This window comes from Staurois parvus, unplaced genomic scaffold (genome assembly GCF_062004578.1).
Source record: "Staurois parvus isolate SC_StPar_1 unplaced genomic scaffold, SC_StPar_1.0 ptg000885l, whole genome shotgun sequence".
Taxonomy (NCBI): domain Eukaryota; kingdom Metazoa; phylum Chordata; class Amphibia; order Anura; family Ranidae; genus Staurois; species Staurois parvus.
Genome location: NW_028318681.1, coordinates 1,600,201 through 1,625,792, shown reverse-complemented (window position 1 = coordinate 1,625,792; position 25,592 = coordinate 1,600,201). Strand labels below are relative to the sequence as shown.

General features: G+C 41.8%; 1 protein-coding gene and 1 long non-coding RNA gene across 4 annotated transcripts in view; one reads left to right on the top strand and one right to left on the bottom strand.

Annotated features, from left to right (window-relative positions):
* The window catches only part of LOC149442481 (uncharacterized), an 876,277-nt gene extending 854,358 nt beyond the window's left edge, over positions 1–21,919 (bottom strand). Inside the window, exons 1-2 of one of the 3 annotated variants that reach the window (XR_016307168.1) lie at positions 20,612–20,636; positions 3,523–3,574 (exon numbers count right to left, since the gene is read on the bottom strand). This is a non-coding gene — a long non-coding RNA (uncharacterized LOC149442481). Of the gene's footprint in view, positions 1–3,522; positions 3,575–20,611; positions 20,637–20,782; positions 20,807–21,795 lie in introns of those variants that run through there. The other 2 variants (XR_016307175.1, XR_016307176.1) reach the window with 2 other exon arrangements.
* LOC149442480 (tropomodulin-2-like) overlaps positions 20,879–25,592 on the top strand; it is a 156,036-nt gene continuing 151,322 nt past the window's right edge. Inside the window, exon 1 of the mRNA XM_089656085.1 lies at positions 20,879–20,962. The gene's annotated coding sequence lies outside the window, so the exon portion shown is untranslated. The remainder of the gene's footprint in view (positions 20,963–25,592) is intronic.

The window sequence follows — 25,592 nt, the reverse complement described above, 5'->3', positions numbered from 1 at the left end:
ATAATAATAATAATACTGGCTGGGAAAAGGGACACCACCACTCAGAAGTATCTCTTATATGTCCCTTCTGAGTCATTAACGGGAAGGGGAGATCAGCAAATGGACATTCACAGATCTCCCTACCATCTACACGGTGGCATCTGCCATGCTCGTCCCAGGATAACCGGGATCAGGCATGGAGCCTGGAAATCTGGTGGAGGAGGAACCAAGATTGCCAGTGGGGGACACCAGAAGAGGAAGATTGGGTCCACTCTGTGCAATACCATTACACAGAGAAGGAAAGAATGACATGTTTTTTTGTTATTTTAATTAAAAAAAAAAAAAAACAACAGAATTTACAACCGCTTTAACAGGTAAGGGAGAACTCCCTCCCTTTTACCAGCTATGCTGGGGCTAGGTTTGCTACTAAGCACAGTGCGGGGAAATACAAGTGTAACATGGTGCAAAAGGAACTTAGACTTTAGAGCAGTGGTTCTTAACCTTGTTGGAGGTACTGAACCCCACCAGTTTCATATGCGCATTCACCGAACCCTTCTTAATTGGAAAAATAAAATATGATTTTTAAAATTCAAAACATAGGTATATATTTATACATAGGTGCACAAAATGAACAAAACCGTTAAGAACAAAGAACAAAACCATTAAAACATGTTTTTCACACAAAAACAAAAACATAATAATGAATATTTACTGCACGAATCATATGAGTCGGGTGTGGGTCTTCACCTCCGCTGAACCCGCGAGACTGACTCACCGAACCCCTGGGGTTCGATCGAACCCAGGTTAAGAACCACTGCTTTAGAGGGTTAGTTCACCTTTCCCTAAAATCTGCCATGGCATTTTAAGTGCCTTGCAAAGAAGAGAAAGGAGTGTGATTGGCCGGCTATAAGGGGAGGAGGAGGCCTCATTTTTTTTTTAAGCATCTTGCAAAAAAACAGAAAGGAGCATGATTGGTTGGCTATAAGGGGAGGAGGAGGCCGCAATTTTATTTTTTTTAAGCATCTTGCAAAAAAGAGAAAGAAGCGTGATTGGCTGGCTATAAGGGGAGGAGACCGAATTGTTTTTTTTTTTAAGCATCTTGCAAAAAAGAGATTGATTGGATGGCTATAAGGGAAGGAGAAGGCCTGATTTTTTTTTTCTAAAACAGATCTGGCAAAAAAAAAAAAGAAAAAGATTACCAGACTTTCAGTGATGGGGAAGGCCAGATTTTTATTTTTGTCATTTAGGGTTTGTTCACACCATGTTCATTTAGCTGCATTTTAAGGAGTGTGATTGGCCGGCTATAAAAGGAGGAGGAGGCCAGATTTTCTTTTTTTCTTTAAGCATCTTGCAAAAAAGAGAAAGGAGCGTGCTTGGCAGGCTATAAGGGGAGGAGGAGGCTGCTGGATTTTACTTTTAAAAACATCTTGCAAAAAAGAGAGCTTGACTGGTTGGCTATAAGGGGAGGAGGAGTCAGGATTTTTTTTTTAAACAGGTCTGGCAAAAAAAGAAGAAAAATTAAAAAAGGAATGTAACTAGCAGACTTTCAGTGATGAAGAAGGCCAGATTTTTATTTTTGTCATTTAGGGCTTGTTCACACCATGTTTATTTAGCTGCATTTTACTTCATGCCATCATACATGTGTGGAGGTGTACAGTAAAATGCAACTCAACAGACATGTTATGAACAAGCCTTTATTTAGAATTACTGCACCGGATGGTGCTAACGTGAGATCCCTTCGGTATAATTTAATGACCACCCAGCCCAGAGAATGAGTATATGCAACTTTCTGAAAGCGGAACTAAGCTTCCATTGCCATAATCAGTGAGCAGGCAGGCTTTTTATTGCTAAAGAGACATGCAGTGTTTTTGCAGTAAAATACAGCTACCTGCCTGCCCGCTGTCTTCTCTGGCTATGTAAACTGAGCTGCACATGCGTATGGTCACTGTGTGCTGGGATGATGGCCTTCTGAGCATGTGCAGAAATGACTTCATCCTGCACCAGCCAACGAAGATGGCTGATAACTAACACTGCCAGGGGAATCATATGGTCGTGTGTGAAGATATGCGCATGTGTATAATACAACTCTCAAAAACAAGAACTGGACGTGCCCAACTCATGCACATGCGTAAGCACATTAGCATGGTCATTACACTCACGCACATGAGCATGAGTAAGCATGGGTGTTTGGCACCCACTTGCCTATTTAAAGCTGCTGTAGAAACCAGAGGATTGCTGAGTGGTCGTCAGCTCCTACTGCCTGTGACCTGATTCTGTGCTCACTCCTGTGTTTGGCCCGATCTGTTTGACTCCGCTTGTTCCTGATACTCTGTTGACTCCGGCTTGTGACCTGACTCTGCCTCCTGCCAGCTGTTCCCATACCTTCTCTGCTAAACTTTACTTTCCCTGGCCTGGCTCGGAGTACGCTCTGGTTCTCGATTCTGTACCTCGGCTACCTGGCTACTACCGACTTCTGCCCACCTGAGATCCTGCATCCACCTGCTCACCAGCTTGACTACTGCCTGCTCTTCTGCACCTGCTACAGCGCCTTCTGTATCTGTAAGTTCACCAGTCTGCCTGCTGTCCGGCATCTCTTCCAGCCAGGATCTCCAGCAAGGCACCCATGCCCCTCCATGCCCTGTTATCACCTGTCATCAACTCCAGGTGAAACAGGACAGGAGGTGTAAGGGAAAGCCCTCTCGTCAGCTTGGCCTCGACCAGGTATGTGACAGTCACCTAGGAGGACATGCCATTGAGAGACAAGACCATTGAAGGAACAGTAAGGTTAGCTCCATTTTAAGTGTGAAAACAGGAAAATGTTTCTTAAAAAAAAACCACTGCTTTAATAGTGATTTTTATTCTAGGGTCTCATATTCTATCATGTTTAGGGTTTTTTTTTTTTTAGAAAATAATAAAGATATATATCTTCTATAGCTCTTGTCAGGTGATTCATTTAGTTATTTAAGCCTAATTATACACTCAACAGCCACTTTATTAGGTAAACCTGTTCAATTGCTTGGTAACACAAATTGCTAATCAGCCAATCACATGGCAGCAACTCAATACATTTAGGCATCTAGACATGGTCAAGACGACTTGCTGAAGTTCAAACCGAGCATCAGAATGGAGTAGAAAAGGGATTTAAGTGACTTGAACATGGCATGGTTGTTGGTGCCAGATGGGCTGGTCTGAGTATTTCAGAAACTGCTGACATACTGGGATTTTCAGGCACAACAATCTCTAGGATTTACAGAGAATGGTCTGAAAAAGTGAAAATATCTAGTAAGCGGCAGTTGTGTGAGCGAAAATACCTTGATGATGTCAGAGGAGTATGGGCAGACTGGTTGCTGAGACATTCAAATGGTAGGGTTAGAATTTGGCGTAAAAAACATGAAAGCATGAATCCATCCTGCCTTGTATCTATGGTTCAGGCGGGTGGTGGTGGTATAATACACACACACATCAATTCAGGGAAGTCAAACCTCTTGCTCTATATGTTGAATTTATTCCAGGTAACAACTGCACAACAATGGTTGAGCTTACCTGCACCTGGTGAAGAGTGGGGACACTTGAAACGCTTGTGCAACTGTTAAACCTGAAATGAATTAAACATATTGATTGAGACATTTTGGAATGCAACGACTTTTCTGGATTGATAGGTCTATGTGACAGTTTGGAGCCTGTCAGTTACCGGCTATATTTATATATACTGTATCTCTAATCTTACAAATGTATCGGGCTACATTGGATCCAGTCAAGATCTGTATATATATCTCCAATGGCCAATTATATACGACAGAAGCAGAGCGCACTGGAGAGTGCAGACAAAACCACTTTAATAAAGAAAAAATGAACATTGTACCTGCATAAAAGTGAGTTGATCAGTGCCTATCACCAGAGTCAGCTCATCCAGAGGTACTGTATACCATATTCCAGATGTAAATTTACTTTCATTGAGAAGTTGACTATGGAAACTTTCCCCCAATTGTTTGGGATTTTTATAGGCAGAAATACTCAAATATGTAAAAAAGTACAACGTTTTGTAGTTGCACAATAAATAAAACAATACTTTTAAAATACAGTCATGGCCAAAAATACTAGCACCCCTACATTTCTGTCAGACAATGCACCACTTCGCCCCAGAAAATTGTTGCAGTTATAAATGTTTAGGCATTCTCATGTTTATTTCTTTTGTTTGTATTGGTATGAGACAAAAAAGTAGAGGAACAAAAAGCCAAATCTGACACATTCCATGCAAAATGCCAAAAATGGACTGGACAAAATTATTTCGACCCACCAATTATGGTACATAGATAAAAATAGAAATGTACAATTTGTTATGCAAGACCCCAAGCGTTTCAGAGTCATAATGCTCCTTCTTCAGGGGAATTTATGCGTAAAGGATAGTCTAATCTATGGAACTGAAATTGCAATTATTGAATACATACACTATCAATATATAGATACATGTTGCATCTGAATCAATATATCCATGTAAGTATGCAATACTCACACTAGAGTGAATCAATAGTTGAAACATCAGCCGTAGCATAAAAACAAACCACATGACCATCACTTCCCCACTTGTGTCCCCTTAGGGTCCCAGCTACCTGTGGCTCATCACACAGTCACTGGGGCCGCCTAAGTGATAGGTACATAAGGGAGGTTGCATTAATGTCAGTCAATACAATAAAAAAAGGATGTAAAAAGGATGTAACTGCCAAACACCCACCAATTGCTCTTTATGATAGATGTCTGCACAGATAAGGGCCAAAAGCATCCATCTAAGATGATAAATAGTATGATAATGTTGGAACAGAAGACAATTTTCTACAAGAGAAACAAAATATATAAGGCTCCCAAGTCAACAAAACAAACTGATTTGGTGATTTGGGTGCTTCTGTTTAATGTCCCCACTGAAATATAAGCCTCTACTTTAATATACTTTCAAAAGAAAATCTTTGATTGAAATATATATTTGTAAGTTTAAACATTTTTTTTTTTTTAAGAAATTCGGGTCCTTTACTATCATGTTCACTTATTATCCCACAGCCATCGCAAATAATCCCTGTAACTTGCCTAATAAGGTTATTTCCTATTATTGGAAGATCCATCTAGTAATCAGGAAAATGCTGCATTATGGCCACTAAATAGAGCTGATGACCATAGATAATAAACACATTAGGAAAAATGCAAAGATTATTCATGACAACTGTGGGAAAAACAGACCCTCAGACCCCTTAGAGTCACCAATCCAGAAAATGCAGATGAGGGACTTTCATGCTCTGCATACCTCCAGGTCTATAAAAGAAATGTCCATGAACTGACCCAATAAGCAGACAGCTATCATTTTCATAGAAGCTGAACAATGCCTGCCTCCATAGTCCACTCAGAAACGACTTACTTAAAGAGATACATAATATTTTCCATGACTCATTATCCAGCACTAACTTACTATAGTCATTGTTGATGTCAAGTCTCTCTAAAAGAAAACCACGATTTCTCTAAAAGAACATCAATAATAAATAATGGAAGAAATATAAAAGAAATAAAGGACAAAAAGTTACAGTAAAAATGTCACACACCCAGGTAGTTAAAGCTATTTAAAAAAAAGAGAATGAATATATACAAAACAATTTTTCCTGTGTGAAAATCAATAGAGACCTCTAATTTCTTACCATTTTCACCACTGTCACATCTCTAACACACAAGATCTGCCCTGGTAGTGGGAAATGTATTAAAGGGAACCTGTAATGACATATGGAGGCTTCCACTTGCTGGTCTCCCCTTCTGAAAATCATAGCTGCTGGGCTGTCAAGCTGATGCAGTAGCTTCAAAGCATTTAAATGACTTATGCTGGCCATACATTATACAATTTTCTTTAGATTTATCTTCAAGTATGTAGTGCAAGGGAGTGCCTGATTGCATACAAATTGAAAGTGTTCAGGTTTGACCTTATATTATGGTTTTGGTAAATACAAAGAAAAATCATACAAGAAAATCGTATAATGTATGGTCAGCCTTACGCAGTCTAACTTTACTGGAAGCATGCTTGTTCTGGGTCACTGACAGGGAAAATCATTTGGTTTTCATTATAGATCATCTGGAGCATTAATGATCAGACAGACCAAAGCTGGCCAAACATAATAAAATCAGATTGTACATCCTCATTACAATCTAAATTTTCAAAAACTAATGTAAGTAATGGCATATGCATGTAATCCATTTACTTGTTATCTAATCAGATGGACACAAAAATGACATGGTTACTGGTAAATCAAAATTAAACTGTTCAATCAGACTGTAAAAATGTGACCAGCTTTAGGCATTGTTTACATTGGCAGCCGATAAGGCAGTAAAAATAAGCAGTTGAATTGTGTTTTTAAAGCCCACCAACAGCACCAGCAGCTGGAGTATGCCGCCAACTGTCACTCTGGACTGGTTCACTCTGCAGTGACAGCTAGAGAGGGAGGTGTGTGGCGCTGTGCTGTGCGAAGTTCATCTATTGGAAGAAAAAATATGGAAGGCAAGAAGAGGACCAGGAAGACTCATCATCTGGACTCAGGTAAGGTGAAGAAAAAGAAGATTGGCGAGGAGGAGACCCATGATAAGAGGAGGAAAAGAAGACATCAGGACCCTAAACCAACAAGGACATCCATCAACCCAAACAAAAGTGGATATATCAGGAACTGGTAAGTCCTGTACACGTCACACTAGGAGCTCACAATCTAATGATTGCCATTTAGAGGCCACTAGGTGCAGTCAGGTTGACATGTTAGGTAGACAAGAATTGTGTATTATGTTTACCTTCTACCCGAAATGCAATGATGATGTTTTTGGATAGGATTTATTAAAAATATTTGTCCATTTTCTGCTAATTCTCAGTGTGTACAGCCTGGAGGCTCTCAGTGACAGATGGAAACATGGCCGCCATTACTACTGAAAGGAGGGAGGAGGAGAGGGAGACAGATTGGGGATACTTGGGAGGAAAACTGTTTGATATATCTCCAATTTATCTGTAAAACTAAAATTGTGATATGGAATATAATGGACACCTATTTATTGGTAATTGGGAAAACTGGGGACATGTTAAAGGAATATAGACTTAGTTATTACTGATCTAGTGTCCAGTCATGTTCCTCCACTGGCTTTAATAAAGTCCCACTGATTTCTCATTTGTTCTGTGTCAGGGACCCAGAAAGAACCAGGAAGCTAGAATTTCAAGAATGAGTGTCTGTGGATTTCTCTTTGCCCATTTCCAGTGATAGACATAAAGGACACATATTAGAACATATATATAGAGCTTTTAGCCAATATTGACCACCAAAAATCCATTAAGATAGAGTTCTACTATTCTTTTTTATTGCCATACAGATAACATACAACACAGCATTATTTAACATACAACTAAAATAATGTCTAAAATATATGTATATACTGTCTTATCATCTACTGTCTTTAGTTTTTTTCATATTTAGTAAAGAAATAAAAAAAAAAACATTTAAAACCTAATAAATCCCTTGAAGTGACAATGTACTACTTGTGGGGGGTGATGAAGATTTTTTTTTCTTTTTTTACACTGATTGCTTTTACACCCATAAAGGCTGTAAAAGCAATAATTTCTCCTTCTCTCTGGCTGCATTCTTGCAGCCATTGAGAAATACTGTGCGAGCTGTGATTGGTCACAGCTTGTCACATGGCACAAGGCTGTTGTGAATAGCCATGTACCATGTGACCTCTGTGATCATTCATAGATTTCACATGTAGTAAGCAATGATGTCAAAAGTGACATCTTGTTTACACTATTCGTGTGATCACTGATTGGCCAATCAGTGATCACATGATCGGGACCTCACACAGAGGTCCGGTACAGCGATCTGTGTTCTCTGGACACAGTGGGCACCGGATCGTGCTGCCACGTGCTCCCAGGGAGCGTGCACAGGCAATGGATTTGGGGGGACGTTTAGAAACATCCCCCCCGCATTGGCAGCGCTTTTGTCCACCCGGCTATCGACATGGCCCAGATGGGAAAAAGGTTACAATACACACCCACAATGGTTTGTGTGAACAGGGTGCAATTATGATGTGGTGCGGAAATCGCACAGAGGCCGGTGCAAATTAAGCACCGCATCAGTGTGATCCCAGGCTTAGTGTTACAAACATTTTCTATTTAATATTTGTTTTCTCTATTTATAAAGAATCTCTGTGAGTGCAAGCATGCACTTCATCTGTCTTTTGTGTTATAAATTGATATTGATGTAAATGAGTGTGTTCTGCACCATATCCAGGTGTGGTAGGTTTGAATTTTGCGAACTGCTGCAGGTGTGTATGTTAATAGCACCCTGAAATCAGATGTGCAGAATCAGATCACATGGGTGTGAATACCCAATGTGATCTGATTCTAGTGTGGACAAAAAAAAGGGTCCGGCACATTTTTGATGCGGATGCGGTGTGGTTTGAGCCATACAAAATGTATGACTCAAACTGGACCGCTCAAAATTTGCATACGATTTGTACAGGAATGCGGTGTGGTTCCTGTGCGAATCACATGCAATGTTCCACACTGCAGAAGTGTGAATCCAGGCTAAGGCCTTGCTCACAGGGGCAAATTATTTGTATCCACCCTAACAGGCAGGTGCTGCATGCAGGCAGCCCATTCATGTCTATTGGATGCAGCAGCTGCATGGACACAGCCGCTCTTCCTAATGTAATAGACGTACAGGTGCACAGCCCTGAATGCGCACAGTCTGCCTACCTGCTCACCTGCATCCTAATGCCTGTCACTTTTAGCCTGGGTTCACATCAGTGCAGTGTGATAAATCCAAGTGATTCGCAAAGGAACTGCAACGCATTCCTGTACAAATCACATGCAATTTGTATGCGGTGCAACAGGAGACATACATTTTATATGGCTCTATTCACACCGCACCCGCACCAAAAACGTGCAGGACCCTTTTTTGGTCCGCACTAGAATCAGATCGCATGGGTATTCACACCTATGCGATCCGATTCTGTACATTGCACCACTTTTTGCGGACAGCTTTCAGGGTGTTGTTAACTTTACACACCTGCAGCGGTTCGCATGAACAGGGTGCGATTCTGATGCGGTGCGGAATTCGCACTGAAAACGCTGCGAATTCCGCACTGCATCAGTGTGAACCAGGGCTAAAACAAGCAGTTGTGATCATGCAGCTGCTGTGTCTGTAAAGACTTGAATGGGCTGCCTGCATGTGGCACCTGCCGGTTATAGAGGCACATTAACAAATGGCCTGTTCACCACATCAGTGTCCATGTGAACGTGGCCTAATACTCAAAAGCTCCTTTCACAATAGCAGCAGTGTATACCGCCCCTCCTGAAAAGTGATCCATAGTGGATTAGTGTACAGAGGGCAGACAAAGGAGGTTTGCAGAAATGTAGAAGCTAATATGGTCACGTGATTCTTGTTTTCTTTTGGCTTTTTTTTTCAAAGCCAAATGGTGATTTTGAATTGCGGAACCGCAAGGCACTTGGCCTGCAGTTGCAGAGTGGTAATATTCACTTACGTGGGAATGTTTTATAATTGGTGCAGGCTGTAAAACTTGGCATGCCACATTATAATTGCTGTATCGCAATTCAAAACATTGCTAATGTGCCAATGTGTACTCACATGACATATCGCCTCCTCACTGCCTCTGAAAAGCAATACACCACAGAGCAATACTTTTTTCAGAGAGGCAGTAAAGTCTTCCACACTTCTAAACTTAAAGCAGTATTGAACCCAAAACCAAAAATGTAATATATTGCAGCTTATCAATCATCAGATGTGGTGGCTGCATTCGTTTTTTTTTTTTAGGGTTTTCTCTTCTGTTTTCATCTGGTGATCTGGTCTTTTGAGTTTAACACTGCTTTCATACACAAGAAAACTGAAGCACTGATAAAAAAAAAGTCCTTAAAAATAAAATGTGTAAAAAGTGCAGTGATGGAATGAAGACTCCTCCATGACCAGAAAGAATTCTCCACCATGGTATTAAAAAAGGAAATCCAGACATGCAACTGTGCCAATTATACTTCAATCAAATTTCCACAACATAAGTGAGACTTCCATAAGAATCAAAATGGAACGCCACCACCACGTTTTAATCAATGCTTACATGAAAGTTGGACCTTGAAGCCTAGAGATCAGTACAAGTGTAAGCATGGTAAGTATGGTTCAGTCCCCATACAGGATTAACAAATGGACAGCAACCATCTCATCCATATTCACATGCCGCATTTGGTAACCAACAATTCCAATAGTGCAGATTACCCAAGGCTTTCTTTATTCTTAAAGCTGTATATAAAACCATGTACAATGCACTTCCAAGTGTACAGAGTGTCCGCGGCATGTGTGAAGACATCAGTATCCGGAAGTTTGGTTGTATGCGTTTTGTCCCAATAGGACTTCCTCAAGGACTCTGGACGCTGCTCTCACATTGCTCCTTAAGAATGTTATTAGGCAGATAGAAAGAATTGGTCAGTAAGGAATACTAGACCCCACCCCATAGCGTATACTGCAAAACACAAGCATAAAAGAACAAAGCATATGGGAATAGAATGTTTGATGACAAACATCCCCCAGTGGTCAAATAGGGACATACTAAAAAGACATAATCATTCCAAACCATAATTGATACAGGAAGCCCGCTCTGTTAGTCACATATGGAGGAAAGCAAAACATAAAATAAAAAATCAGTGTGTATATATATATACACACTACTCAAAAAAATTAAAGGAACACTTTTTAATCAGAGTATAGCATTAAGTCAATTAAATTCCTGGGATATTGAGCTGGTCAGTTAAGTAGCAGAGGGGGTTGTTAATCAGTTTCAGCTGCTTTGGTGTTAATGAAATTAACAAAAGGTGCACTAGATGGGAAACAATGAGACAACCCCCAAAACAGGAATGGTTTTGGAGGCCACTGACATTTTTTTCCCTACTCATCTTTTCTGATTGTTTTTCACTAATTTTGAATTTGGCTAGGATCAGTGTCACTACTGGTAGCATGAGGCGATACCTGGGCCCTACAGAGGTTGCACAGGTAGTTCAACTCTTCCAGGATGGCACATCAATATATGCCATTGCCAGAAGGTTTGCTGTGTCTCCCAGCACAATCTCAAGAGCATGGAGGAGATTCCAGGAGACAGGCAGTTACTCTATGAGATCTGGACAGGGCCATAGAAGGACCTTAACCCATCAGCAGGACTAGTATCTTCTCCTTTGTGCAAGGAGGAACAGGATGAGCACTGCCAGAGCCCTACAAAATGACCTCCAGCAGGCCACTGATGTGAATGTCTCTCACCAAACAATCAGAAACAGACTTTAAGAGGGTGGCCTGATGTCCTCTAGTGGGCCCTGTACTCACTGCCTGGCACCATAGAGCTCGATTGGCATTTGCCATTGAACACCAGAATTGGCAGGTCCACCACTGGCGCCCTGTGCTTTTCACAGATGAGAGCAGGTTCACCCTGAGCACATGTGACAGACGTGAAAGGGTCTGAAGAAGCCGTGGAGAATGTTATGCTGCCTGTAACATCGTTCAGCATGACTGTTTTGGTGGTGGGTCACTGATGGTCTGGGGAGGCATATCCATGCAGGGACGCACAGATCTCTACAGGCTAGACAATGGCACCCTGACTACCATTAGGTAACGGGATGAAATCCTTGGACCCATTGTCACACCCTACGCTGGTGCAGTGGGTTCTGGGTTCCTCCTGGTGCATGACAATGCCCGGCCTCATGTGGCGAGAGTATGCAGGCAGTTCCTGGAGGATGAAGGCATTGATACCATTGAATGGCCCCCATGCTCGTCTGACCTAAATCCAATAGAACACCTCTATATTATGTTTTGGTCCATCTGACAACACCAGGTTGCACCTCAGACTGTCCAGGAGCTCAGTGATGCCCTGGTCCAGATCTGGGAGGAAATACCTCAGGACACCATCCAACGTCTCATTAGGAGCATGCCCCGACGTTGTCAGGCATGCATACAAGCACGTGGGGGCCATACAAACTACTAAGTACCATTTTGAGTTGGTGCAATGAAATTTCAGCAAAATGGAGTAGCCTGCCGCATAATTTTTTCACTTTTATTTTTCGGGGGGGCCTTTGAATTCAGTCCTTTGTAGGTTTTCATTTCCATCAAACGATGGGGCATCCTTATGTTCCTAACACATTACCCAGTCCATATCAGTATAGATATCCAGCATGAGATTTTCCCCATTGAGATCTAACGTGTTTTCAAAGTGTTCCTTTAATTTTTGTGAGCAGTGTAGATATACAGTATATAGTGTAAATATCATGTAAATATAAGCACTAGATGGCTGTAGCCAAACCATCATCTAATAGTCCTTTGACATAATTACATGACAAATACCAAAAATCAAAGCGCCATCTAGTGGCCATATTACAGTTTGAAATAGTCCAAAACAGCTGCGCTGAAATGTGCATTAGATGCAATTGTACAAAGATCACTGAATTTCAAAAACAGTTTGGGGTGCTGAAACAAAGATTTATAGATAAGGCTTTAAGGTGGATGATTTGAATAGGGATATTGTAGTGGCTGCAAATCTTGGATAGAGTAATATTACTTATAGATAAAAACTGAAAAATGATGCTGAGAGATGTGCGCTTGTCTCTGCACAGAACCCACCAGACCCTATAACACGACTTTTATTATAACTTCAAAAAATACATAAATAAAGATTGGAAAACAGAAAATGTTTTAGCTCTTACAGGTACGTGTATGTGTTAAAAAAAAATGATAGGGGGGACGGGACTACCCAGACTAAAGGCCTACGTAAGAACATAGAGAACCGTCCGCATCAAATCAAACTGGAAATGTTTGTCTCTCCTCTACTCAAATATAAATTGTCCCTTGTAAGTCCTGAGAAAATGCAAAGAAAAAGAAAAAAAATAACCCTTAAACCCAACTAACCACCAATAAATGTGCCCCCCCCCCAAAAAAAAATCAATAGCATTCTTTTTTGTTCTGACATATTTATATATTTAATTTAAATTGTAAGCTCAGAGGAGCAGGGTCCTCCTAACCCTCTTGTATTGAACTATATTGTTGCTGTATTGTCTCCCGTTATATTGTAAAGCAAACTGTTGGCGCTATATAAATCCTGTATAATAATATAAATCCTGTATAATAATATAAATCCTGTATAATAATTTAATTTAACCACTTCAATACTGGGCACTTTTACCCCCTTCCTGGCTAGGCCAATTTTCATGGGCATGCAACACTGTACCCATATGAAAATTTTTATAATTTTTATTCATACAATTAGAGCTTTCTTTTGGTGGTACTTAACCACCTCCCGTCTGGCCATTGTATATAAACGGCTGGATGGTGGCAGTGCAGGGTAGGGTGGCCTCCCCGCCCCCTGCTTGTGCGCGCTCCCTTGGAGCGCGCAGCACCGCGATCCGGTGCCCGTTGTGTCCTGTGGACACAGTGGAACACCGATTGTCATATGGGACCTCTCTGCTAGGTCCTGATCATGTGATCACTGATTGGCCAATCAGTGATCACATGCAGAGTAGTAAGCAAGAATGTAGTAGTAAGTAGTAAGCAAGAATGCAGCCAGAGAGAAGGAGAAATGATTGCTTTTAGAGCCTTTATGGGTGTAAAAGCAATCATTGTAAAAAAAAAAAAAATCTTCATCACCCCCCACAAGTAGTACAGTGTCACCATGTAAAAAATCCATAAATAATAATATAAAAAAATAAAATAAAAATGTAAATAAAAATGTTTAAAAATTATAATTTTTGCTTATAAACTAATTTGGGTTATTTTTTTTTACTAAAAAGATAACGGAATACACTTTGGCCAAGATTTATGATGAAATATTATTTATTTGCAAAATTTTATAAGAAAAACACTTTTTTTCTAAATTTTTGGACTTTTTCATTTACATAGCAAAAAAAAGAAAAAATCCCAGTGGTGAAGAAATACCACCAAAATAAAGCTTTATCTGTCTAAAAAAAATCATATGGGTACAGTGTTGCATGACCGCGCAATTGTTATTCAAAGTGTGATAGCGCTGAAAGCTGAAAATTGGCCTGGACAGAAAGGGGTAAAAGTGTCCGGACTTGAGTTTTTTGGTCAAATAAACAAAAAAAAATGGAACTTTTGAAAAAAACACATTTTCTTTGTTTCTGTTATAACATTTTGCAAATAAATAATCTTTCTTCATAAATTTAGGTCAAAGTGTATTCTGCTACATTTCTTTGGTGAAAATAACCCAAATTGGTGTATATTATTTAGTCTATAGGAAAGTATATTATAGAGTCCACAAACTATGGTATATATATCTGACAATTGATCAGTCCTGATGTACTGATGGCCAATCTCATTTCTTGAGGTCCAAAAATGCCAGTGTACTACACATTTTTTAATAGAATATAAAAGCATTAAAACTTCTGTCAATGCTCCTATTGCTGTCTGTCTTCCTGTCCCAGTGAAAACAAACCCTAATGCTTGTAAGGACACCACAGGGACAGTAGGTGAGGGAAAATGTACTGTAAGGGGTCAGTGTAATTCCTAATAGTTGTTTGCTGTCATATATGTTGTATTAAACAGTATGTTTATACCTTTTTTTTCCCTACCATTTCAGCTTCTGATTGAAACATCTCAGCAATGTCTGGAGATGAATGGAGATATTAGAGGTCATCCTTTCTTTAGGGACATCAACCGGGATGACCTCAAACAACTTAAAATGACACCGCCGTTCATCCCTAAGGTGAGTGTGCAAGGTTTTGTAGGTAAGTATGTATGTTTGTATATGTTAATTAAATAAGATAGATATACTGATAAGACACTTAAAAATAATAATAAAAAATAGATAGATAAGATAAGATAGAGGTATTACATAAAGGAGGATAAGATAAGTGAAACCAAAGGTAAGGTTCACACCAAAGGTAAGTGTACAGAGTTTTGTAAGTAAGCATGCAGGTAAGTAGGTATGTCCATAATAAAATATGATAGATATACTGATAAGATAGCAATAAAAAATAAAAATACATAAGATAGAAGGACAGGACATAAAGTATATTATAAAATAAGTTGTAGTACAATTGCTACAAAATTTATTTTAGCCTTTAGATAGATTTTAATTGTTACAAAGCAAGTTGATCTGTTTTAGAGCCACCTCCTTAATTAATCAATAGTGCCTCATGATGGGGTTAACCATTTATAGTTAGAACTTCTGCCTGGCAGTACTAGGGTCGATGGTTCAAAACCCAACCATGGCACCACCTACCTGGAGTCTGCATGTTCTCCCTGTGCCTGCGTGAGTTTCCTGGGTATTTCCGGTTTCCTACTACATACCAAAGACATGCTGGTAGGTTACTTGGATCCTGTCTAAATTGGCCCTAGTATGTGTATGTATAAATGTAAGTTAGGGACCCTAGATTGTACACCCCTTGAGGGTTGGGGACTGATGTCAATGTACAATATATACAGTGGGGCAAAAAAGTATTTAGTCAGCCACCAATTGTGCAAGTTCTTACACTTAAAAAGATGAGAGAGGCCTGTAATTGGCATCATAGGTAGACCTCAACTATGAGAGACAAAATGAGAAAAAAAATCCAGACAATCACATTGGCTGATTTGGAAAGAATTTATTTGCAAATTATGGTGGAAAATAAGTATTTGGTCACCTACAAACAAGCAAGATTTCTGGCTCTCACAGACCTGTACCTTCTTCTTTAAGAGGCTCCTCTGTCCTGCACTCATTACCTATATCAATGGCACCTGTTTGAACTTGTTATCAGTATAAAAGACACCTGTCCACAACCTCAAACAGTCACACTCCAAACTCCACTATGGTGAAGGCCAAAGAGCTGTCGAAGGACACTAGAGTCAAAATTGTAGACCTGCACCAGGCTGGGAAGACTGAATCTGCAATAGGCAAGCAGCTTCGTGTGAACAAATCAACTGTGGGAGCAATAATTAGAAAATGGAAGACATACAAGACCACTGATAATCTCCCTCGATCTGGGGCTCCACGCAAGATCTCACCCCGTGGGGTCAAAATGATCACAAGTACGGTGAGCAAAAATCCCAGGACCACATGGGGGGACCTAGTGAATGACCTGCAGAGAGCTGGGACCAACGTAACAAAGGCTACCATCAGTAACACACTACGCCGCCAGGGACTCAGATTCTGCAGTGCCAGATTTGTCCCCCTGCTTAAGCCAGTACATGTCCGAGCCCGTCTGAAGTTTGCTAGAGAGCATTTGGATGATCCAGAAGAGGATTGGGAGAATGTCATATGGTCAGATGAAACCAAAATAGAACTGTTTGGTAGAAACACAACTCGTCGTGTTTGGAGGAGAGAGAATGCTGAGTTGCATCCAAAGAACACCATACCTACTGTGAAGCATGGGGGTGGCAACATCATGCTTTGGGGCTGTTTCTCCGCAAAGGGACCAGGACAACTGATCCATGTACAGGACAGAATGAATGGGGCCATGTATCATGAGATTTTGAGTGCAAACCTCCTTCCATCAGCAAGGGCATTGAAGATGAAACGTGGCTGGGTCTTCCAACATGACAATGATCCCAAACATACCGCCCGGGCAACGAAGGAGTGGCTTCGTAAGAAGCATTTCAAGGTCCTGGAGTGGCCTAGCCAGTCTCCAGATCTCAACCCCATAGAAAACCTTTGGAGGGAGTTGAAAGTCCGTGTTGCCCAGCGACAGCCCCAAAACATCACTGCTCTAGAGGAGATCTGCATGGAGGAATGGGCCAACATACCAGCAACAGTGTGTGCCAACCTTGTGAAGACTTACAGGAAATGTTTGACCTCTGTCATTGCCAACAAAGGATATATAACAAAGTATTGAGATGAACTTTTGATATTGACCAAATACTTATTTTCCACCATAATTTGCAAATAAATTCTTTCCAAATCAGCCAATGTGATTGTCTGGATTAGTTTTCTCATTTTGTCTCTCATAGTTGAGGTCCTCCTATGATGCCAATTACAGGCCTCTCTCATCTTTTTAAGTGGGAGAACTTGCACAATCTAAATACTAAATACTTTTTTGCCCCACTGTATATGTAAAGTGCTGTGAAAATCGATGGCGCCATATAAGTACCTATAATAAATAAATAATGGGGCCCATTTTTACTATCAAAATATTGCATTTTCCTTTAAAAGCTCTTATTAGGCACCTTGGTATGCAGGGGACATTCACTAATCTCTGGATGTTTACACTTTGGTGCCATCACTACAGCACCCACTGTCTACAGGTATGTACACTGTATGAAAATGGATGATTTCCCCTACATTCAGTGGAAAGGCCACTTAGGACAGGAACTGATGGACAATGTAGCCAGAGAGGACACAGACTAAAACATATTCTTTGTAGATGGAGAAAGGTGTAGAGCTTTTGACAATCTTTTTATTGCTATGATTTTCTTGTCCCAGTGATAACTGCTCCCTTCATTTCCCCGTAGACAGGCGGTAAGGGAAAATCTTCTAGACAGAATTAAAAACCTAACAGCCATTTTAACTGTTCCTCACTTCTCCTACAAGAAAACCAATTGGGTTGAGCTATGTTATAAAGTCAGCCTGCCTGTGCCTAAAGTACAATGATAATAGCCATATTAAGCAATAGCACAACTTCTGGCTGTGCACTCGTCTTTCTTTGTAATCTGAAAAACATGTCATATTGATGAACAGGGGGTTGCCAACCTCATGTACTGGCTAGACCCCTAGGGACCCCAAAATCACCTATCTTATTACTAGAACACAGCCAATTTCCTTAGGATGGCTAGTGCTTACTCTCAGAGCTAATTCTCTCGTAGGTTTTTTGGACTGCCACACTTTTTTTGTCCTCCTACAGTGTCTCCTAATCCACATGCGATCAGCACCTTCAATGAAGCAGAAAGAAACCCTTTGTTTCTCTAGAGACACTCTAGAGTGATGATCATAAGAAATGAAATCCTCCCCTCCCTTTACCCCTAACCCTCCACATTCACCGTTCATCATCAGTGTTCTTACAGGCTCAGAAGACTGCAGTGGTGTGCAGAAATCACAATGTGAGAAGCAGACAGTAACAGACACAGACTGCAAAGCTAAATTACCGGTACCCAGATGATGCTCAATGTGACAGCGGGCAGGGGATCCTCTCCTTGCATCTGCTGTCACAGTTCAAAAGCAGCACATGGCCGCGTCATTCATTCAAAGTTTACTGTGAATGCATGAACTACAACTACTGTCAGCCATTGCTGCTGACGGCTTGTAGTTCTGAATGAAGCTTTTAAACAGTCAGCCCGTATGAAGGTACGGGCTGAAAGCTACAGGACTTGTCTGCAGGAGTCTGACATTGCACCCCTGATCCACTGATCACAGGTGCAATGGATTCCAGGCTCTTTAGGGAAAAAATAATAAATACAAATTTTTTTTCCTGAAAAAAAAAAAAACTTTTTCCCATAAGGTGAACTTATTCTTTAAGCAGTTCCAGATGGCACCATATCCGAATGACAGTTACAGCGCAGTCATCTAGTTCATGCATTGGGCACGCTCTGTGATTGCTGTGTCCTTTGGATACAACTGATCACAGACCAAGATTAAGGGCCAATCACAGCAGCCCTTTAACATGTGATCAGTTGTGTCCCATAACAGCTGATCACATGTAAACAAACTTGACAGTTATCGGCTTTTCCTTTCTTCTCCTAGTCACTGTGTGAGGAAAGGAAAGCCGATATCCAGCAATAGTGACAGCACACATTTACACTGATAATCAAAGCAATGTGCCGGTGTCCAAATATATATGGACCTAACTTGATATACCGCCATTTGTAGACGCTATAACTTTCACGTAAACCAATTAATTTACACATATTGAGATTTTTTTTAGCAAAGACATGTAGCGGAATACATTTTGGCCTCATTTATGAAAAAATTTGTTTGTATATTTTTTTTTACTCTATATATTTTATAACAAAAAGTCAAAAATATTTTTTTTTTCAAAATTGTCGGTCTTTTTTGTTTATAGCGCAAAAAATAAAAACCGCACAGGCTATCAAGTACCAGCAAAAGAAAACTCTATTTGTGGGAAAAAAGGACATCAATTTCATTTGGGTGCAGTGTTGCATGACCGCGCAATTCTCAGTTAAAGTAACACAGCGCCGTATCGCAAAAATGGCCTGGTCAGGTAGAGGGGTAAATCATCTGGAGGGCAAGTGGTTAAAAAAAATCAAGTCTTCGATGGGCGCCAGAGTTCTTTTTCCTTGTTCTGAAGCAGGAAACCAGGGGCATGGCACCATCTTAAACTGAACATAGGAAAATATTAAAAAACAAGACAGCTACAAACCTACTAAAGCTAGGTTCACACCTATGCAGGTTGCATTTGAGTTGTTTCTGCATTGCGTTTTTGCGTCTGCATTTTTTATGTGTTTTGCGTTTTTTTTTTCATTTTTCTTGTTGCTAGGCAGAATTAAGATGCAAAACGCATCAAAAATGTGGTAAAAACGCAATACATGCTTTTCTGCAGCGTTTCCATTGAAGTCTATAGAACCAAAAACGGAACTTTTTGCGTTAACAAAAGTCCCTGAGCCTGGGTTCACACTGATGCAGCGCAGAATTTGCAGCGGTTTCTGCGCGAATTCTGCACCGCATCACAATCGCACCTCGTTCATGCAAAACCGATGTGGGTGTGTATGTTGAGTTAAATGCAGTTTGATGTGCAGAATCAGATCGCATTGGTGTGAATACCCATGTGATCCGATTCTAGTGCAGACCAAAAAAAGGGTCCTGCACCTTTTTGGTACGGATGCGGTGCGATTCGAGCCAGCTCAAATCTCACCGCACAGAATTCGCATGTGATTTGCACTGGAATGCGGTACGGTTTCTGTGCGAATCACATGCGATATGCTGCAATTGTGAACCCGGGTTGACCCTTTAAAAAAAAACGCACTGGGTGAAAACGCGCAGAAGTTAACATGATTAGCACTTCCCCCTGGCAGTACTAGGGTCGTTGGTTCAGGGGCGGACTGACAACTCATGGGGCCCCCGAGCAATAGAGGATCATGGGGCCCCTGTGTCCTCGCCCACACTCAAACCACACCCAAAAAAGCCTATGAAAGGTACCAGGGGCATCTCATGGGTCCCCCTACTGACTCCGGGCCCTTGGGCAGTGCCCGAGTTTCCAAATGGTCAGTCCGCCCGTGTTGGTTCAAATCCCAACCACGGAACCACCTGCCTGGAGTTTGCATGTTCTCCCTGTGCCTGCGTGGGTTTCCTCTGGGTCCTCCAGTTTCCTCCCACACTCCAAAGACATGCTGGTAGGTTAATTGGCTCCTGTCTCAATTGGCCCTAGTATGTGTATGTATGAATGTAAGTTAGGAACCTAAGATTGTATGCCCCTTGAGGGTTAGGAACTGATGTGAATGTACAATAGATATGTAAAGCGCTGCGTAAATGGACGGCGCTATAGAAGTACCTGAAATAAAATAAATGTCCAATAGGAAATCATGTTAAATGGACTGTACTGCGTCTCTGCAAAACGCTGCAGAAAACGCTCAGGTGTGAACATAGGGTAAGTGAATAGATAAAAAGAGCATTCAAGTGCTCACAAATCAAAGAACTGAAATCTCACCTCACTCATTACCATCACCTAGGAGCCATATTTAATACTGGAATACAATCGTAGGCTCCTGCATAAATACCTAAACTGACTTTGACTTTTTCTCTACAAATACTTTCTTTTTTTCTAATTTATCAAGACCCAAATATTAGAGAACGTATTTTCAAGAAAATAATGACATACTTTCCCTTGTGACCGATGTGTAGCCCGAGACAAAGATGGCGCCTGCGTGCACACACACTCTCAGCCCCGCTCTTTGTATTGGCTGCAGAAGATTTCGCCCCCTAGTGGTGCGGCGTCTAGGAGCGGTACCATCCCTCAGCATCACTCACGGGAAGGGGATAACAGAAGGCAGCCGGGAGGGTAAGAACAGCGATGCTTTAGAGTGCAATGTCTGTACATCGTACGTTATGGAGACAGATGCATCATGCCGCAGTGTGATGGGGTGATGGATGCTTGTTTGCACCCTTTGCATGATTGGAGCGCCTTGTTTTATTCCTAGCTGACCATGGTGCTGCAGGAGGAGGAGGATGATGATGGCAGTGATCAGCGGGCAGCCTGTGATCAATACCTCGGGTGTCAGGGCGTGCATCCTGCAGAGGAGCCTAGGCGTGTGACAGCTGAAGGTGCAGCTAAGGATCAGCTAGAAATCAGCTCTTGTCTATGGAGACAGCTGGGTGTGTTATGGTCATCTTCAAGCTGCAAGAAGCACACTTCCTATGAAGCATAGCCTGAGATCCTGGCCATCAGCACCTCCACCTACAGCAGCTGAAAGATGTCATGGGGGATTTCAATGTCTATGTAAATGTTAGGATGAGCGGGCTGCAGGGATGCCCAGGACTCTTCTGTGGAATGATGGAAGGATCTGTTGGTGATTGCTGGGAAGTGAAAGTGGTAATGTATTATATTGAGATTACCAATTCTTAGATGTGATAGCTGCATTAGTTTTCCTTTTAGACTTTCTTTAACTTTCATCTGACAATCCTGCCAGTAAGTCTGCTGTTTTTTTTAAAGGAACAAGCTGTCCTGCAGATGTAGCAAATAGGGGGTTGAGACCAACCATTTTTCACTGACAGAGATGCTTACAATGATCAGTTTTTATTTATTTATGAAAAACCTTTATCCTAAAAGGACAAACCCTGCTGTAACTGCTTAAAGAGGAGTATTAGCCAGGGTTCCAAAAACTAGCTGCTCACCTTCATTAAACAGCCACTCTCCTGTCCAAGGATCCAGCACTGTCCTCACCCGAGCCAGTTCTTCACCAGACTTTGAGTTCCTGGCGCCGGCATGTTGACTATGGGCAGCCTACTGTGCCTTGTTGTGGTCCTGCAGCCTTCTGGGACCTGTGGCCTGTCCCAGAAGGTTGTGGGCAGGGGGGAGGAGAATCTCCAGTGGATCCACCGTAGTGATCCGACTGGAAGTGGGTACTTGTCAAAACCAGGTGGCTCCCCCCCCCCAAAAAAAAATATAATCCAAATGTGGCAGAGGAGGGGGGAGGAGGAGGATGACCGGAACATTCGCTTTGGGATGAAGTTCTGCTTTAAGAAGTATTACCTGGTGTGTGATTTCATTTTTAATGTATCTTAATCTGCTAGTACATCTAACACTCCCCTCCACCCAGACTGACTCTGCTACTGTCTGCTGTGCCCCCTGTGCTCCTTCATCCAGAGTTGGGGCACTCTAAGACAGGAAGTGTATTACTGGCTAGATCACTAGATGAAAACAGAAGGAATAAACCTTAAAATAAGAAAACTAATGCAACTAACACACCTAATGATTGGAAAGCTGCAATATATTACACTTTTGGTCTTGAGGAAAATACCGTTTTAACCGCCTCCCCCCGCCATATAATGAAATGACGGACAGGTGGCGGTTCTCTCATTCGGGGAGGACGTCATATGATGTCCTCCCACTCTAACCACGAGTGCGCAGCGATCGGTGTTGTGCTGTGTCCCTGGGATACAGCGGATCATCAATCAGCGGAAACACCCGATGATGTCTGCTCTGTCATGTGATCAGCTGTGTCCAATAACAGCTGATTGCATGTAAAAACGGAAATGTTGGTTATTAGCATTCCTCTCCTCACGAGCTGTCACGCTGACAGCTCATGAGGAGAGGAGAGCTGGTAATCGGCATTCCTTAGAGGGGACATCTACACTGATCATCAGGAACTGATGATCAGTGCCCTGATGATCAGTGTAACCCCTTCAATGCCACCTGTCAGTGCCCATCACTACCACATCAATGCCACATATCAGTGCCTATCAGTGCACATCAATGCCACATATCAGTGCCCATCTGAGCTGCCTTTCAGTGCCACTTTTCAGTGCCAGTCAGTGCCAACTATCAGTGCTGCCAATCAGTGCCGCCTATCAGTGCCCATCACTGCCGCCTATCAGTGCCAGTCAGTGCTTCCTATCTGTGCCATATATGAATGCTGCCTTTCAGTGCCCATCAGTGATGCCTGTCAATGCCTATCAGTGCCACCTACCAGTGCCTCCTCATCAGTGTCCATCAGTGCCGTCTATCAGTGCCCATCACTGCAGCCTCATTAGTGCACATCAGTGAAGGAGTAAAATCAGTTATTTACAAAATTTTATAACAGAAACTAAGAAAAAACTTTTTTTTTTCAAAATTTTTAGTGGTTTTTGATTTGTTCAGAAACAAATAAAAAGCCCAGAGGTAATTAAATACCACCAAAATAAAGCTCTATCTGTCTCAAAAAATGATAAAAATTTCATATGAGTACAATGTTGCATGACCACGCAATTGTCATTCAAAGTGTGACAGCTCTGAAAGCTGAAAATTGGCCTGAGCAGGAAGGGGGGGAAAATTCCTGGTGGGCAAGTGGTTAAATGACACATTAAGGGTACAGGATGAGCAGGCTGCAGGGAGGCCTGGAACATTTCTTTATATGGATCACTTGGTGATTGTTGGGAAGTGAAGCCTGGGGATACAGGATCTGACAGATGGACAGATTGCCCGTGGCTCTGGAAGTACACCGATCAGATCAGCCATAACATTATGACAGGTAAAGAGAATGATATTGATTATCTTGTTCTATTGGCACCTGAACTTGGATGGGATATATTAAGCAGCAAGTGAACATGTTGTCCCTTAAGTTGATGTATTGAAAGCAGATAAAATGCGCAGGCATGAGGATTTGAGTGATTCTGACAAGGGCCAAATTGTAATGGCTAGAGGACTGGGTCAGAGCAACTCCACAAATGCCGCTCTTGTGGGATGTTCCTGGTCTGCAATGGTCAGGACCAACCAAAAGTGGTCCAAGGAAGGAATACAAGGGAACTGGGGACAGGATCATGTGTGGCCAAGGCTCACTGATGTAGGTGGGGAGTGAAGACTATTGGTCCTGAAGAAGCTGAGTGAGATACGCCCATCGGCGAAACGCGTTGACATCATACGTCAGATACGTCACTTCCGGTCATGCGCACTAGGTGGAACGCACGCTGACCTACAAGGAGGTAGCCATCTTCACATGCCATGAGGCATACTTAGGCGGCACAGGTGCCATGGAGAGGTTGGAACCCGCGGTATGTCGGCTGATGTTAGCGGTGGTTCCTTGGTTCCATACAGCAGTACCTTTTGAAGGGCAGTACTTATGAAGGATATCCTTTTCGTTCTTACTACCCATTGCACAGGTGGTGAGTGGACTGTTACAGGACATTAGATTAAAGGTCCCTTGTGACCTATATGGCATAAACGTCTATTATCGAGTGAATGCTCTTACAGTGACTTCCCTCATATTGTTTGTCTTACTACAGGATGGGGACATTATGGTGCTTTATATAGGAAACAAGGCATGCCACATATATTTCAACGGGCGGAGGAGCCGCTGGGCCTTATCTTGTTTTCAACAAAAAGTGGTGTGTAGTCCACATGCTGTGGTGAAGAAATCACTTGAAGCAGTGTTCTGCTACTTGCATCTGTTTCTCCATCCAGGCAACAACTGGGGCGTTATTTATATCTAAAAGTCCTAAGAATCAGTCACTTATATTACAGATGAATGGGCCCCAACCACATGTGCTGGCATGGGACTGTACTGCATTTCATTTGTGATATCCTTTTTGCTGCCTAACATAGGCTTATGGTTATGCCTCTCTTTTGACGCACACTGTGCTCGCTGCATTGTATACATGTGATATTTCATACCTTTGGTATATTTTTTGGGAATTCCCCTCTATGGGATAGAACCTATATGGTTTTGACACATGTCTTTATATTTATTACATGTGACACTATATACCTATGGTATAATTTTTGTGTACACCTCCTTTGGGAAGTGTTAACCTATGTGCCAGTGCTACAAAGACTTTAGACTTCAGTGGTCATTGTCTTTGCAGCACATCTATCCAGACCGGTCTTGGTGTCATTTTATATGGTTTTAGGTCTGTGTGTATTGTCTCATACTGAGGTGATGGTAAACCAGGGCGATTGCCCATATGTCAAATATTTATATGTAATAAAGCATAATTTTTGGAAATTTTTCTGAGTATCACATTCTGTTCATAATGTAGCCGCTTTCTGTGAATTCCTTTTCACAAACCCTTCTTTTTTGTATGGGGAGTGAAGACTGGCCCGTGTTGTCCGATCCAGTGGAAGAGCTACTCTAGATCAAATTGCTGAAAAGGTTCATGCTGGTTCCGGTAGAAAGGTGTGAGAACATACAGCGCATCGTACGTTGTTGTGTAAGGGGCTGTATGGCCGCAGACCAGTCAGGGGGCCCATGCTGACCCATGTCCACAGCCAAATGCACCTACAATGGGTACATGATCATCAGAACTGGACCACAGAGCAATGGAAGAAGGTGGACTGGTCCGATGAATCATGTTCTCTTTTAAATCATGTGGATGGTTGGGTGTGCATTGCTTACCTGGGAAATAGATGGAATCGGGATGCAGTATGGGAAGAAGCGTGATGCTTTGGGCATTGTTCTGCTGGGAAACCTTGGGTCCTGTCCTTCATGTGGATGTTA